Consider the following 17,303-nt stretch of genomic DNA (forward strand, 5'->3'; position numbering starts at 1 on the left):
AACATCGAACCGGCTTGGGATATCATCCTCAAACAAGCGGTCAAGTAGAAATTTCAAATAGAGAGATCAAGCAAATCCTTGAAAAAGTTGTGAACAAGACTCAGAATGATTGGAGCACAAAGCTTGATGATGCTCTTTAGGCTTATAGAACGGCCTATAAGACTCCCATAGGAGCCTCCCCCTACAAGCTTGTATATGGAAAAGCATGTCATTTGCCAATCGAATTGGAGTACAAAGCTTATTGGGCAATCCGAGCACTTAATCTGGATCTCAAATTGAGCGGTCAAAGGAGGATGATACAAATCCAAGAGTTGGAAGAATTCCGTCTACAATCCTATGAGAATGCAAAGATTTACAAAGAAAGAACAAAATTGCTTCATGACAAAAGAATTAGACAAAAGGCCTTGCACAAGGGAGACAAAGTCCTTCTATTCAATTCCCGCTACCGACTCTTTCGGGGAAAGTTGAACTCTAGATGGATGGGTCCCTATGTGATAACCGAAGTTGGAAAATATGGAGATTTCGAACTCAAGGTGGAAGATGGAAGCAAATTCAAGGTAAATGGTCAAAGGTTGAAGCCCTATTATGAAGGAGCGTTCGTTGGAGAGGTCGAGGCTACCTACCTCGGACCTCCTCCCCCTTGAAAGGACCATCTAAGGGAGAGTTTGGTGGAGTCCTCCCTAAACCACCACTTGTAAATATACTAACCCTCTAACTTGTATTTATTTATCGCATTTGTTTTAATAAATAACTCTTTTCATGAGCGTAAGTAAGGGAGGGTTACTAATGATTTTTGAATGAAGGAAGGAACAATTGCTCAAGTGTGGGGATGTATCTAAGAAAGGAGAAGAAGTCAAAACTCGCAGCCCGAATCCGTGCGGATTCCCTGGAATCCGGCCGTCTTGCTGGAATCCGGGCGTCTAGGGGAGAAACCGTACGTCTAGCCGTGCTGAGAAGTTGAAGATTTCCGGACTGAGGTGGAATCCGAGCGTCCAAGGGAGAAATACGCCCGTCTGAAAGAATCCGGCCGGATTTGAGGAAAGACGCCCGTCTTTCTACCTGTGTTGTTCAAAGAAAATCTCTGTCGAAGAATCCGCCCGTCTTCTCAAGAAGACGCCCGTCCCACCTTAAAAGATTCCGAGCGTCTTATGCTCGGGACGCCCGTCTTGAGGCGTCAAAATTTTGGGAATTTTCTCTGTGGCGGAATCCGAGCGGATTATGAAGAATCCGCCCGTCCCGTGAAGCAAGAATCCGAGCGTCTTCACCTCGAATCCGCTCGTCTTCTCACAGCGTCTTGACCCGACTTCTTCCTAATTAAAATACCCCCACCACACATACTTTGACACATCACTATTCCTTCCACTTACCCTATAAAACCCACCTCCTTATGACTCCCATACATATCCAAATCACTCTCTTTACCCTCAAAATCAAAAATCCCCAATTTTCTAGGGTTTCCAATACTCAATCAACAAGGAACATCCTTAGCAATCTTCAAATCAAAAGAACCCAACAAAAGAAGCAAGAATGGCACCAAGGAGATCCTCCTTTAGAAGTGCAAGAAGACCAAGGATGGTGGGAAGTTCCTCTACCTCACATCTCAACACCATTAGAAGGGAACATGTAGAGATTGTAGATCTCACAAGGCTCGATGATTTCTCGAATGTAGAATTCCTTGATGATGTGCAGCGATTGGTCTTCCACCGACTCTTAAGTAAGAATATTCTTCCCACTAAATTTCTTTGTCATGCTACCCTAAGAAAGCTTGGGATTTTTCACCAAGTAGAAGCACTCTTTGAGGTTTTTGGTCTTTCAACTCTCTTTCGCATGTATGAACCAACCTATCGGTCCCTTGTGCTAGAATTCTTAAGCTTTTTGAAGATTACAACCGTAAACAAAGTGATATGCATAGAGTTTAGGTTGGAGAATGTTTCTAGGATGATGACCCTTGTCGAGTTTGTCAATGTGTTCGGACTTGATGTTTCGCCTACCCGAACATCAAAGCCCAAAAAGTATAATGTTGCACCATTGTGGAGGGCCATGACGGGCCGGGATTTCATTCTTACTAAAGAGTGTCTTGCTTTTCACATCCAAAACCCGATCTTGAGGCTTACATATCGATTTCTTTCGGGTACTCTCTTCGCCCGCCGAGATCCGGCCATCGTCAACCAATTGGACCTTGTATTTATGGAATCATACCTCAACATTCAAGGGAGAGATGGGTATCACTTCAATGCACCTCTAGTTTTGCTAGAGAAGTGGGCCAAGTTTAGAAATGGGGATGATGATGGAATGAAGAACATAGTGAATGGTGGACTCATAACTAGACTTGCAAAGCACTTTAACCCAAGGTTCAATGAGAACAATGAGTACACTCCACTTACGGGGAGCACGAGAATTAATGAAGATCTCCTTGTCGTCCAACACCATTGGATAACCCTTGAGGGGGTCGATAAGAGGATAAAGTGGTTGACAAAAGGGAGCGATCCGATCTATCTCCCAATAACCGATCTACCACGGATCTCCCCAAGAAGAGGAAGCTTGTCCCCAATGCCCTCCTACCTCATCCCAAGTCAAACAAGGCAAACTCCACCACCACAAAATCCACCACCACAACAACAAGAACAACAAACTCAAAATGAGAAGATAAAAGTGCCTCCTTACCCCTTTCCCTACCAACCATATAACCATCCAAATCCCTTCATCCTCCCCCGTGACGACTTTGTCACGGGAATTTTGCAAGATTTACACTACCGTCAATATGAGACCTCCGTGGACACTTACTACGCTCTTTACCCCCAATACCATGAGATGGCTCAAAAAGGACGGATTAGTGAGGAAGGAGCTTTCCCCTCATGGGCTCAAATGAAATTGCTCTTTCCCAACTCGGAGAAGGCTAATGAAGGGGCGAACGGTCGCCAAGGGGAGGAGAGTGGCAATTCTTGTGGAGGTGACACGGTGAAGCTTGAGAGTGAGGAAGACGAATTCATGGATCCAAGTTTAAGTGATGCTTCAAAGGATATTTGGGATAGCGATATAGAGGGAGATGATGCCGATGTCTAGGAGACCACTTCATCACTAGGTGGAGCAAAGCAAGAGCACCCACCTAAGTTCAAGTGAAGTTTTCTCATGTCTCCTCTTTATCTTTATTTTTCATGAAAAGAAGTTTGTGTCTTGTATCTTTGTATTTTATTTCATTTTGATCATTGTTGGAGTAGTCCTAGCAACATCAAAGGACTCACACCTCGGTACCATTGAGGTGTTCTTATTTTATTGTTCCCATTTGTAAAATCCAAAATGACAAATTAGTTTCATGCATAGCATAGTGTGTGCATGAACTATACCCATCCTTGGACATTAGCAATAGTGTCTCACAAGGTTTGGGGAAGTTAATGCATACGCAACGGGAGATAATCTAAATCATCCTCTCCGTCATAACAAAAACCATGCATCATGTAGCATAGCTTAGTGTAGATTACATTTAGTATAGAAATCATGCATCATCTTTGCATAATTTCCATCATTTTGGCCATTGAGAACAATGCCCATATGAGTGTGGGGATGGGAATTCTAACATTTAACTCTTATTCAAAAATCCAAAAAAAATTGAAAAATTTCAAAAATCATAAGAATTGGAAAAATTGAAAAACCAAAAAACAAGTTCATTTCCTTTGTATATATTGTCTTGTATATATTATGTTTGTTCTATCCTTGTTCACATTGATTGACTACGCCACATCCGAGACATGAGGATATTGAAGACCGCATGGTATGATCTTTCCAATCTCCTTTTTCCTCTTTATGTTAATGACTATGTGGCTTTATTTTGATTGATGCGGTATAACAATGTGAATCTAGGACTTGCATTTAGATTGTTTGTCATATTAGTTGGTAGAATCATTTGCATTAGGATGTTTTATGCTAGTTGCATCATGGCATGTAGTTGCATGTTAGAAAAATTTTGCGAAACCGTCTACTTGGGAAGCTTGACAAGTGTATATAGGCCCTAGTAGATGCTTTTTGTTCATAAGACTTTGCTTGTTAGAATGCTTGTAAAACACCCTAGGATGTGTCATGCTAGTATCCTTTGACCCATGGTTTAAGGCCTAGTCAAGAGTACCTTGTGGTGTGATAACTCCTTGGCTACCGTTTATTCCAAGGTGACCCTTGAAACCATGCACCCATCCATCCACCATCCATGTTCTACCATACAATTTTGTCATCAAAATGGAATGGGCACAAAAAGAAATAAATTTGAGTTCAATGAAATGAAAAGTGAAAGAAAGTTTGCAAAAATGCATCAAATGAAAAGAGGAGCAAAAATAGAACTCCTAAGCTTCAAATACAAGGCACCCTCGTTACTAATTGGGGTGACTTTGAAAATGTTCAAAAATAAATGCAAAAAAGTTGTCAAGTATTGAAATGCCAAAAATCAAAAAGAAATGGCAAGAAAGTGTTCTCAAATGTCAAATGCCACAAGAAATTGGGGGGAAAAACAAAAACAAAAGCAAACTCCCAAAGTGAAACTCAAATATCTATTGATCCCTTTATCCATCGTATCCATTTTTGTGCATGGTAGAGAGGGGACAACCCTTCTTCTTGTTTAGGCAAGAGGGGGAATTCCGCGATCCTCCAGTGTTTCTAACACCATAGGGAGTCTATTCTTGACGAAAGCATTTAACGATTGAGGACAAAGGTACCCTAGCTTGACACATTTTGGAGGTGATTTATTGGTATCCTTCTAGGCTTAGTAGTTTGAACAAATTGCATCTATGAAGGATTGTGTACCCTTGAATCGCTTCCCTTGTAGATAATTTCCGCCACTTAGATGAGGAAAGTGGCTATTCTTTTTGTAGATGCATCCATTATGTGTTTTTGTGTGCTTAATGTTTGGATGTGTCGCCATTTTGGCAAGACCCACCTTGCCTTGCAAGAAGGCATCCTACCTCATGGTTGTCTTGTTGTGAGTTGAAGGGGCGGAGTGAGACCCGCTAATTGTCTCATATCGGCTAATTTATTAGGATAGGTTAGTATTGGTCCTAGTCTTTGTCACCTCTTTACTCGGGACAAGCAAAGGTTCGGTTTGGGGATATTTGATGTGACCATAATTGGCGCATATTTAGCCCCCGAATTAGCCTTGTTCTCATGCTTTTTAGTGCTTATTTGGGTCTTTTCTTATCTTTAGTTCTTTGTTTTGCATATTCTTTGAGATTTTGAGCCCTTGGTAGGAAAGGAGTAAGAATCTTGCATTTTCATGGCAAAACGAGACTAAATTGATCGAATTCAATGACCAAGCATCAAGGAGAGACAAGATTAGAAGGCCTTTGTACATATTATAGTAGAAGAGCAATGTTAAGAAAAGATCCTTGAGTCCCCAAGGAAATCCCCAAGTAATTTATGAAGAAAAGGGAAGAAAAGAAGAAGTTACTATGCTGACTGACAATCCGAGCGGATTGTCAACAATCCGTCCGTCCGGCCCAGCAAGACAATCCGAGCGTCCTTGCCTGAATCCGCTCGGATTCCCCCTCCACAATCCGCCCGGATTCCCCAGAATCCGCTCGGATTCCAACGGTGCAATCCGCCCGTCCCGACCCTATTTCGCCCGGATTTCTTCACAGCACGGATTGTCTTCTTCAAGCTACGAAAAGAGAAGCCCTTCTCTCCAAAAATACCGGGTCCTCCTAGCTCAACTAAAAAAGTGTAATTACTAGTTTAGCCCTTAGTTAACCCTAATGCATCCTCCCTAATTTTCACTATAAATACCCCATTAGTCTAATTAGAGCAGCATGTTCTTCTTATCAATAATTAGTGTAGTTAATATCAATCAAATATCTCTTCAATATTGTAATCAAGTATTAATCAAGTTTTACTCCAAGTTTTAGTTCTTTAATCTCTCTCTTGTTCATCCTTTATTTTGGGTAATTGAAGATTATTTGGGTTATTGTTGGGAGATTGACAACCTCTCAATCAAGCATTCAAGTACTTCTATTATTCTTGCTTTATTATTGGAATCATTAGTAGGTATAATCTCTTAATCCCTTTTTAATTATTGTTAATTACTTTCATTTATTCATCATGTTTCATATTGTTGGTATGATTGACAACCTTGCTAGCATGATCAACATGATAATGAGTGAGTAGTCTCTTAGCTAGGGTTAATGGGTGATTAGGGGAAACCAACATGGGGAATGATTCATACTTAAATTAATATGCTTTCATGTTTTATTTGCTTGCTTGTTTTGATCTCAACTCATGCACATGTTATATTTGATGAAATGCTAAGCCTATGAATCCTTGCATTTACTATCATCTTCTATCTTTTCAATGAGACTTGTAAGACATAACCCAACTCGAGTCTCATTAGACCATGCATGTTGTTGAGTAGGGAAGATTAAGTCGACTTGTAGGTGTTGTACAATCTTATCGATTCGGCTCCGGGACCCAAACTTTCCTAGGATTGTAAGATATAACCAACTCAATCCATCACAACATTAATTGCTTGCTATATCCCCAAACCGAACCTTTGCTCGTCCCGAGTAAAGAGGTGACAAAGACTAGGACCAATACTAACCTAACCTAATAATAATAGCCGATATGAGACAATTAGCGGGTCTCACTCCGCCCCTTCAACTCACAACAAGACAACCATGAGGTAGGATGCCTTCTTGCAAGGCAAGGCGGGGCTTGCCAAAATGGCGACACATCCAAACATTAAGCACACAAAAACACATAATGGATGCATCTACAAAAAGAATATCCACTTTCCTCATCTAAGTGGCGGAAATTATCTACAAGGGAAGCAATTCAAGGGTACACAATCCTTCATAGATGCAATTTGTTCAAACTACTAAGCCTAGAAGGATACCAATAAATCACCTCCAAAATGTGTCAAGCTAGGGTACCTTTGTCCTCAATCGTTAAATGCTTTTGTCAAGAGTAGACTCCCTATGGTGTTAGAAACACTGGACGATCGCGGAATTCCCCCTCTTGCCTAGACAAGAAGAAGGGTCGTCCCCTCTCTACCATGCACAAAAATGGATACGATGGATAAAGGGATCGATAGATATTTGAGTTTCACTTTGGGAGTTTGCTTTTATTTTTGTTTTCCCCCCAATTTCATTGGCATTTGACATTTGAGAACACTTTCTTTGCCATTTCTTTTGATTTTTGGCATTTCAATACTTGACAACTTTTTGAATTTCTTTTTGAACATTTTCAAAGTCACCCCAATTAGTAACGAGGGTGCCTTGTATTTGAAGCTTTAGGAGTTCTATTTTTGCTCCTCTTTTCTTTTGATGCATTTTTGCAAACTTTCTTTCATTTTTCATTTCTTTGAACTCAAATTGATTTCTTTTTGTGCCCATTCCCTTTGATGACAAAAATGTATGATAGAACATGGATGAATGATAGAAGTATGCATGGTTTCAAGGGTCACCTTGGAATAAACGGTAGCCAAGGAGTTATCACACCACAAGGTACTCTTGACTAGGCCTTAAACCATGGGTCAAAGGATACTAGCATGACACATCCTAGGGTGTTTTACAAGTATTCTAACAAGCAAAGTCTTAAGAAGAAAAAGCATCTACTAGGGCCTATATACACTTGTCAAGCTTCCCAAATAGACGGTTTCGCAAAATTTTTCTAACATGCAACTACATGCCATGATGCAACTAGCATAGATACATCCTAATGCATATGATTCTACCAACTAATATGCCATATAAACTAAATGCTAGTCCTAAGTTCACATTGTTTTTACCGCATCAATCAAAATAAAGCCACATAGTCATTAACATAAAGAGGAAAAAGGAGATTGGAAAGATCATACCATGCGGTCTTCAATATCCTCATGTCTCGGATGTGGCGTAGTCAATCAAAGTGAACAAGGATAAAACAAACACAATATATACAAGACAATATATACAAAGGAAATGAACTTGTTTTTGGTTTTTCAATTTTTTAAATTTTTATGATTTTTGAAATTTTTCAATTTTTATGGTTTTTGAATAAAAGTTAAGTGTTAGAATTCCCATCCCCACACTAATATGGGCATTGTCCTCAATGGCCAAAATGATGGAAATTATGCAAAAATGATGCATGATTTCTATACTAAATGCAATTCTACACTAAGCTATACTACATGATGCATGGTTTTTGTTATGACGGAGAGGATAATTTAGATTACCTCCCGTTGTGTATGCATTAACTTCCCCAAACCAAATAAGACACTATTGCTAATGTCAAAGCATGGGTATAGTTCATGCACACACTATGCTATGCATGAAACTAGATTGTCATTTTGGATTTTCAAAAAAATGGGAACAATAAAGAACACCTCAAAGGAACCGAGGTGTGAGTCCTTTGATGTTGCTAGGACTAAACCAACAATGATCAAAATGAAAATAAAATACAAAGAGATATAGACAAACCATGGGAGTGTAGGAGTCTCCAAGGCTAGTCTTCCATCATGCTATTATCATCACCACTTCCCTCATGAGAAGCGGTCACATTGCCACTTTCCTTGGCACTTTCTTCATCACTTTCTCCATCATCTTGCTCATCATTATCTTCACCATCTCTTTCTTCATCTCCACTTGCTTCTTCCTCAATATTATCATCAATTTCTTCACCATTTCCAACAACCTCATTGTCTTCCACCACGTCCCTTGATGCACCTGGAAATAAGGCTTCTCTATCCGCCCAACTAGGCAAAAGACAAGATGGATCAAGGAGTCCTTGCCTAGCTAGATGTAGGAGGGGAGGATATTGAGCCAAATATGCATTCTTCCGATCTTCATAAGCTTGCTTGTGCATGGCTTGCATAAGAAGAGTGACATAGTCTTTTCCAATTTCAACTCCTTGCGGTTTGAACTCTTCATATTCATAGGGGTAAGGTGGTATAACAATGGAAGAGGAGGGAGTTTCATGATCACCCTTTTGTTGTTGAATGATGTACTCGGCTTCTTCGGATAGGGGAAGTAAATAGTTGGTCCGGTGGACACTAAGACGACAAATCTTTGCGGGTAAAGTGAATGATCGAGCCTCACTAGTAAGCCACCCATACTTGGTATCAAGGGGATTGTGAGCAACCCACTTAAACTTGTTAATCAAGATGGACATATCAATAAGATGGCCACCATCCTTAGCCTTGTACTTGCTATCCTTATTGAAATTAGGATCAAAGTGCTTGGCTAGGACCGTGACAAGGCCGCCATTAACAATAATGGTTTGACCCTTCTTCCCACTATCTACATGGAGCCATCTATCAACCAATAGCCTCAAAGAATTGTAAGGCTTGGTGTGAATTCTTCCGATATTCAAAGTTGATTCAAGGAGAATAAAATCGAGTCCCGTGAAATGATTGGTGTCTTTCCTAGCAATTATGGTATTTCCCACAACTTTGTGCCATATTCTTATGCCCGGATGATGGACCAAAAGAGCACGACAAGCATGAAAATCTTCAAATTTCTTCCCGGAGATCGCCTCCCAAAGAGGCTCGGGATCATACTTCCCATATTGCTTATAAAATTTATGTTCATCGCTAAGACCCAAAATTTCACCCAATTCCGGAAAGGTAATGCGTCTACTAGTGTTAGCTAGACGAAACTCAATATTTTCCCTATTCTCAACTTTTGTCACTTTTAAAGAACTTAAGAATTCCAAGACAAGGGAGGGGTATGTTACTTCCTTCATTTCAAACAATTTCTTCAAACCCATGGCATTGAAAAAGACTCTTGTTTGTTCAAGAACACCCAACTTCTCTAAAGCATCTTGACATATGAATTTGGTGGATTGGATTTGTTTTATAGCAAACTTGACAAATGTATTTCTATGGGTATCGGAAATGAATGTTACCTCCGGAAAATGCAAGAGTTGATCGATTTAGGAGTAGAAGGTGATGCTTCCATAGGAATTTGTTGTTGTTGTTGCACTACCAAGTTTGGTGTTGATACCACCATTGCCAAAGCTTTCTTTGCTTGTAGAGCTTTTTGCCTTTGAGAGAGAGCCTTTGCTTTTGGTGCCTTTGTTGCCTTTGTTGCTCCCTTTGTTCTTGCCATTTGATGAACTAACCAAGTAAAGAGTCAAAAATCTTCAATTTGTAGAATGCCCAAATCGATTTGAAGGTGAAAGGCTTTGCCTTTATAGAAACAAAAATCGATCCAAAGGTTGAAGAATTTGTTCTTGGTTTTGATTGTTAATGAAGATGGAGTGATTGATTTGTTGTTTGAAAGATGGTTTGATTTGATTTTGGTGGGTTTTGTTGAGGGTTTTTGTTTTTGAGATGGAGAGGATGAGGGTTTTGATGTTATGGGTAGTGTTTATGAATGAATGAATGAATGAATGAATGAATGAATGAATGAATGAATGAAGGTGGGGTGGGTATTTAAAGAATTCGACAATTTTAGGACGCAGGGACAATCCGTGCGGATTGGGCGCAATCCGTGCGGATTCTACAGCTTCAAAATTTTCAAAATCCCGCCTAGAGACGGGCGGATTCTGGGGAATCCGCTCGGATTCTTCTGAGATGAGATGGGCGGATTTCGTGCAGGACGGACGGATTCTTGTCCAGAGATTTTTCTTTGTTTTTCTTCAGCTGCAAGACGGGCGGATTGTTCACAAGACGGACGGATTCTGTGAGACGGGCGTCTTTCCAGAAATCCGCTCGGATTCTTCAACAGTCAAGAATTTTTGCAATTTCAGCTCAGCCCAAGACGGGCGTCTTCTTAGCAGGACGCTCGGATTTGCTGCAGACGGGCGGATTCTCAGGAATCCGCTCGGATTGGTCCTTGTGTACACGGATTCAGTTCCATCCGTGCACCAACGCATTCCCTTATCATTCTTTCTTTCTTTCTTTCAAATCTTGTGTTCTTCATTGTGGGGGCACTACTAAGGCATGAATAGCCTAGGCAATTGCCATCCCCACACTAAGGTAAAGCACTACACATCATTTAAAATCATTAGTCCCTCCCTCACTTCTCTCTTACATGACAATTATTTTGATCAAAGTAAATAAAATCCAAAAATGACAAAAATGCAATACAAAAATTGAAATGTAAGTTAGGGAGTTAGAAATATTTACAAGTGGTGGTTTAGGGAGGACTCCACCAAACTCTCATTCTTGATGAGATGTCAAGAGGGCATGTTCAAGGTGTTGTTGATGTTGCTCAACACCTTGAAGAAGTAATCGAAAGCTTGTTCATTGTTATGGTAGAGGTCCTCAATAGACCGTGGCCCTTGTTGTTGATCATGATCGATGGCATGCCCAATGTAGGGATTAAAGATCCCTTCAAATTCGTCGTCCCAAAGACCACAAACTTCATTGAGTTGATCATTGAAAATCTCTTGCTTAGATGGAGACAACTCTCCCAATTTCTTCTCTTGGCCAATGAGGCCATCATCTTCTTCCTTGGTTGATTTTGATGAGCTTTGCAAGCTCTCCTTGTCACAATTCACTTGCTCTTTGAATGGAGCATCTTCAACTTTCTTCCTCCATTGGAGTTCCGATTTCTTCTTTTCATCTTTTCGGCTATAATGATCAATCATGAAACATGGCTCATGCAAACGAGGAGCTCTCATGGTCTTGTCAAGATTAAAAGTTATGCTTTCATCTCCCACTTCTAGAGTGAGCTCTCCATGTTTCACATCAATCACCGCACCCGCGGTGTGTAGGAAAGGTCTTCCTAAGATGATTGGAATGTTGGAATCTTCCTCCATATCAACAATGACAAAGTCCACCGGGATGAAAAACTTCCCAATTCGCACGGGGACATCTTCCCATATCCCTTATGGTGTCTTCGTCGATCTATCGGCCATTTGAAGAGTGATATTGGTGCATTTAAGCTCTCCCATTCCCAACCTTTTACTTACCGAGTACGGCATGACACTCACACTAGCCCCTAGATCACATAAGGCTTTGTTGATCGTTGTGTCGCCAATGGTACACGGTATTGAGAAGCTTCCCGGATCCTTTAACTTTGGAGGTGAACTCCCTTGAAGTATTGCACTACTCACCTTAGTGAAGGCGATAGTCTCAAGTTTCCGGATCGACTTCTTCTTTGTGAGGATATCTTTCATGTACTTTGCATAGGCCGGAACGTGATTGATTAATTCCGTGAAAGGAATTGAGACTTCTAAGTTCTTCACAATCTCCATGAACTTCCCAAGTTGATCATCGAATTTAGGCTTGGCTTGACGACTTGGAAAAGGAAGTCTAATCACAATGGGCTCCTTTTCTTTGGCTTTGTCTTCATTTTTCTTTGAACTTTCTTCCTTTGATGATTCCCCTTCTTTGGGACCTTGCACCACAACTTCATTCTCACTAGCTCTCACAACTTCATCCTCAACTTGCTTCTTGGGTGCTTCATATCTTGTACCACTTCTCAAGTGAATGGCACTAACCGTTTCATGTCTAGGGGATTACTTTGAGGTGGTAATTGCCCCTTTTGTCTTTGTGAGCTTGAAGATGCTAGTTGGGTCAATTGTGTTTCCAACATCTTGGTGTGAGCTAGAATGTTGTTGATGGTGGTGTCTTTTGCTTGGCTATCTTTTTGCATTTGGGTGAAAAATTCTTGTTGATTCTTTTGCATTTGGAGGACCGCTTTTTGGACATCAAAACCTTGGTCATTTTGGTGATTGTATGGATTTTGATTTTGGTAGCCTTGGTTTTGATTGTAAAAGGGTCTTTGATTTTGATTTCTCATGGGTGGTGGAGTGTATGTTGTTTGAGGGTTTTGAACATTTTGGCTTTTGTATGAGAGATTTGGATGGAACTTGGTGTTTTCATTGTAAAAATTTGAATAAGGGGTACCACTTTTGTAAGCTTGGAAAGCATTAACTTGTTCGGTTGTTCCCCTACATTCACTTGAGTCATGACCCAAGGTTCCACAATTCTCACATATCCCGCTTGGGATTGATGAGGATGCCGTCATGGCATTGACATGATGCTTTGATGATTTTGAGTTTTCCTCAAGTCTAGCCATAGCTTGTTCAAACTTCAAGTTGATTGTGTCAATGTGAGCACTAAGTTGAGCACCCAATTGAGTAACGGTGTCCACTTCATACTTTCCTCCTCTAGTTGCCTTGCGAGGCCCACTATATTGTGAATTATGGACCGCCATTTCCTCAATCTTGTTCCATGTTTGATTGTCATCAACTTCGGTGAACATTCCATTTGATCCCATATTGAGAATGTTCCTTGAATCTTCATATAAACCATTCCAAAATTGTTGCACTAAAAACCATTCGCTAAGTCCATGGTGAGGACATGAGCGACAAATACCTTTGAACCGCTCCCAAGCTTCATACAAAGATTCTTCATCCCTTTGCTTAAAACCCGTAATTTGAGCTCTTAGCATATTGGTCTTTTCCGGTGGGTAGAATTTTTGGTAGAAAGCTGGAGCTAGCTTCTTCCAAGAATCTATTCCAAGGGTGGCCTTATCAAGGCCCTTCAACCATTGCTTTGCGGTGCCGATTAACGAAAAAGGAAATAAGACCCATCTTATTTGGTCTTGAGTCACGCCCGTTTGAGAGATAGCTTCACAATAATCGCAAAAGGTTTCCATATGAGAATGAGGGTCCTCACTAGGCATTCCCCAGAATTGGCTCCTCTCAACTAGTTGAATGAAGGCGGACTTGGCAATAAAGTTTCCGGTAAGATGTTGTGGGGTAGGAGTACCATTTGGTAAATCCTCCTCGGTGGGTATAGAGTGTGACGAGAATTTAGGCATTGTAGGTGGATTTTGTGTGGTATTGTTTAATGGGTTCTCTTCTCCTTCTATTGCGAAAGGATTGACAAACTCACTAGTGGGTTGAACAACTTCACCAACACCTCCCAAATTCCTCCTAACAAGTCTCCTATTATTCGTCAAGGTTCTTTCGATTTCACGGTCAAAAGGTAACAAATCTCTTTGTAACCTTCTAGACATGCAAAATATCAAACAACTCGAAAACAATTAGAACAAACCTTGAGGAGTTTTACTTCCCAAGGTGAAAAAGACACAACTAAAAACAATAAAAGAAATCTTAAATCAATTAAACACCGTCCCAGGCAACGGCGCCATTTTTGATCGAGTCCATTTCGTTTCACAAATTAAGCATATGTGGTCGTTGGTCAATGGTCGATACAAAACACAATTTATACTTCATAAACAACTCTACAATTAGTAAAGAGGCAAGTAAAGGTCGGATCCCAAGGGACGGGTATTGAAATGAGAATTCTATTGTAACTAGTAGTGTCTAAGGGGTGTCACAAATTGGGTTGATGTAGAAGGTTACTAAACTAAAATAGCAATGAAAATAAACTAACAAGGTAAATAAAATAAGGGGTGTAAACAATTGATTAAAGGCACTAGGGTGTCATGGGTTCATAGGGGAATCATGGGATATGATCATACAAACATGTTCTCAAATTATAAGCAAGCAATTATTGTTGTGATGGATTGAGTTGGGTTATATCTTACAATCCTAGGAAAGTTTGGGTCCCGGAGCCGAATCGATTAGATTGTACAACACCTACAAGTCGACTTAATCTTTCCTACTCAACACATGCATGGTCTAACAAGACTCGAGTTGGGTTATGTCTTACAAGTCAAGTTGAAAGGATAGAAGATGATAGTAAATGCAAGGATTCATAGGCTTAGCATTTCATCAAATATAACATGTGCATGTATTAAGATCAAAACAAGCAAGCAAATAAGATATGAAAGCATATTAATTTAAGCATGAATCATTCCCCATGTTGGTTTCCCCTAATCACCCATTAAACCCTAGCTAAGAGACTACTCACTCATTATCATATTGATCATGCTAGAAAGGTTGTCAATCATACTAACATAATGAAACATGATGAATAAATGAAAGTAATTAGCAATAATTAAAAAGGGATTAAGAGATTATACCTACTAATGATTCCAATAATAAAGCAAGAATAATAGAAGTACTTGAATCCTAGATTGAGAGGTTGTCAATCTCCCAATAATAACCCAAATAATCTTCAATTACCCAAAATAAAGTAAGAACAAGAGAGAGATTAAAGAACTAAAACTTGGATTAAAACTTGATTAATATTTGATTACAATATTGAAGAGAGATTTGATTAATATTAACTACACTAATTATTGATAAGAAGAACATGCTCCTCTAATTAGACTAATGGGGTATTTATAGTGAAAATTAGGGAGGATGCATTAGGGTTAACTAAGGGCTAAACTAGTAATTACACTTTTTAAGTTGAGCAAGGAGACTCGGTATTCTCGAGAGAAGGGCTTCTCTTATCGTGGCTTGAAGAATGAAAACGTCTTTGTCATCTTGAAATCCGTGCGGATGGGAGTCGGGACGGCCGGATCTGAGCTGGAGAATCCGAGCGGATCCTTGGGCAAGACGCTCGGATTGGCGAGGGGGAATCCGAGCGGATTCCTTTGAGGGACGCTCGGATTGGGATTGGGCGGACGGACGGATTGTGTACAATCCGTTCGGATTGTCTAGCAGCATCTTTTCTTCTTCTTTTCTTCCCTTTTCTTCATGAATTCCTTGGGGATTTCCTTGGGGACTCAAGGATCCTTTTCTCAAGTATGCTCTTCTTCTATGCTATGTACAAAGGCCTTCTAGTCTTGTCTCTCCTTGATGCTTGGTCATTGAATATGATCAATTTAGCCTTGTTTTGCCATGAAAATGCAAGATTCTTACTCCTTTCCTACCAAGGGATCAAAATCTCAAAGAATATGCAAAACAAAGAACTAAAGATAAGAAATGACCCAAATAGGCACTAAAAAGCATGGAAACAATGGTAATTCGGGGGCTAAATATGCGCCAATTATGGTCACATCATTAAGCCTGAACCCGCTCGGGTTGAAATGAACTCGCTCGAGTTAGCTGTTGTCCCGCTTGGGTTAATCTGGACCCGCGCGGGTTGAGTTCTGGGATGCGCGTTTTCTTCATAACTCATACAGATTCTTGGGCAAGGAACTTTCTTTCCTTTCTTGGCCTTCAATATGCACGGGTTGGACTCGGGATGCACGGATTTCGAGCAATTTTGACCCAACAACATTTTTATGATAGAAAAGATGTGCACAAGCCCAAAATCTTCATTTTCTTCATTTCTTTACATTTTTCATCTTCTTATTTTCATTAATTTCCTTCAAAATGCTCAATAAAATATGAGATCCCTCCCTTTCATCTCTCATGCAATTTATTAAATGAATGAATGAATGCAAAATTACACTAAATGCATATATACAAGTTATTGGTTATTGAGGGACTCCATTAAACCAAAGATTATCAATTAACAATTTCATGGAAAATCATCACTAGCACTTAAAGCACGTAGAAGTCGGTCAAATTCTTGGGAGTGGGACATGAATAGGCATGCATAGCAACACAAGATTATGCAATTGAAAAATGCCCAAGTAAATGACCGAACAAGCATGTCAAGAATACTATGAAAACAATCATAAGAGATGTGATGGATGGTAGGAACATGAAATGGGTAGTTGGTTGGCAATTCACTCAACTCGTCCTCCAAATAGTCAAAATCACCACATTCAATGGAAGTACTCTCATTACCATCTAAGGTGATTTCAAGGGTGTCTATTTGGGGTTCCCAAATGTCCTCATATTCCTCATCCCAACAAGGTCCATTATCAAAGGGGTTGTCATAACAAGGCTCACCAAGTTCAACACAATTGTCTCCCTCAAATATGTTATCCTCAAAGGGTGAGTTTTCACTCAAGCTCACATCCATCTCACTCTCACTTTGCCCATTAACATCAAATTCCATGGAAGTTGGGTTCATTGTTACACAAGAAGAGTAGGATGACGGTATCCAAGCATTGGTTTCACAATCAAGAATGTATTCCTCCTCATCGTCACTCTCTTCATCTATCACACCATATTCCCAAGGAGGGGAAAATTATTGGGCATAGTAGGTTGGCTCAAGGTTATAGGAAGGTGTCTCATTCTTACAAATCTCATTTTCATCATAGTTTTCTTCAATGAATTTTTTAAATGTGGTATTTATCGCTTCCATACCTTCCTTGGCACTTTCAAAGATGTCATGTACATTTTGCTTAAGACATTGGGTGGTCATGAATTCAACAAATTCCCAAAATTCCTCACAACTCATCTCACATATCCTACCACCACTCAAGTGAAATGCCAAGTTGCGGGTTTCAAGGTTCTTGCCATTATAAACAACATAACATGCTGATGAGAGTGTCGTTGGGGCTCTCAATCAAACACATTTATAATTCTCAACAAATAACTAGTTAGTGGTTAAGTCGAGGTCGATCCATGGGACGGTGTGCTTT

At 40.1% G+C, this 17,303-nt stretch overlaps 1 non-coding gene across 1 annotated transcript; it reads left to right on the forward strand.

Moving 5' to 3' along the window:
- Positions 1 to 13,248: 13,248 nt before the first annotated feature.
- On the forward strand, positions 13,249 to 13,355 carry LOC141658004 (small nucleolar RNA R71). The gene has a single exon (XR_012548916.1). It is a non-coding gene; the product is annotated as a small nucleolar RNA R71 (small nucleolar RNA).
- The last annotated feature ends 3,948 nt before the right edge of the window (positions 13,356 to 17,303 follow it).

Source organism: Silene latifolia, chromosome 5, assembly GCF_048544455.1.
Source record: "Silene latifolia isolate original U9 population chromosome 5, ASM4854445v1, whole genome shotgun sequence".
Taxonomy (NCBI): domain Eukaryota; kingdom Viridiplantae; phylum Streptophyta; class Magnoliopsida; order Caryophyllales; family Caryophyllaceae; genus Silene; species Silene latifolia.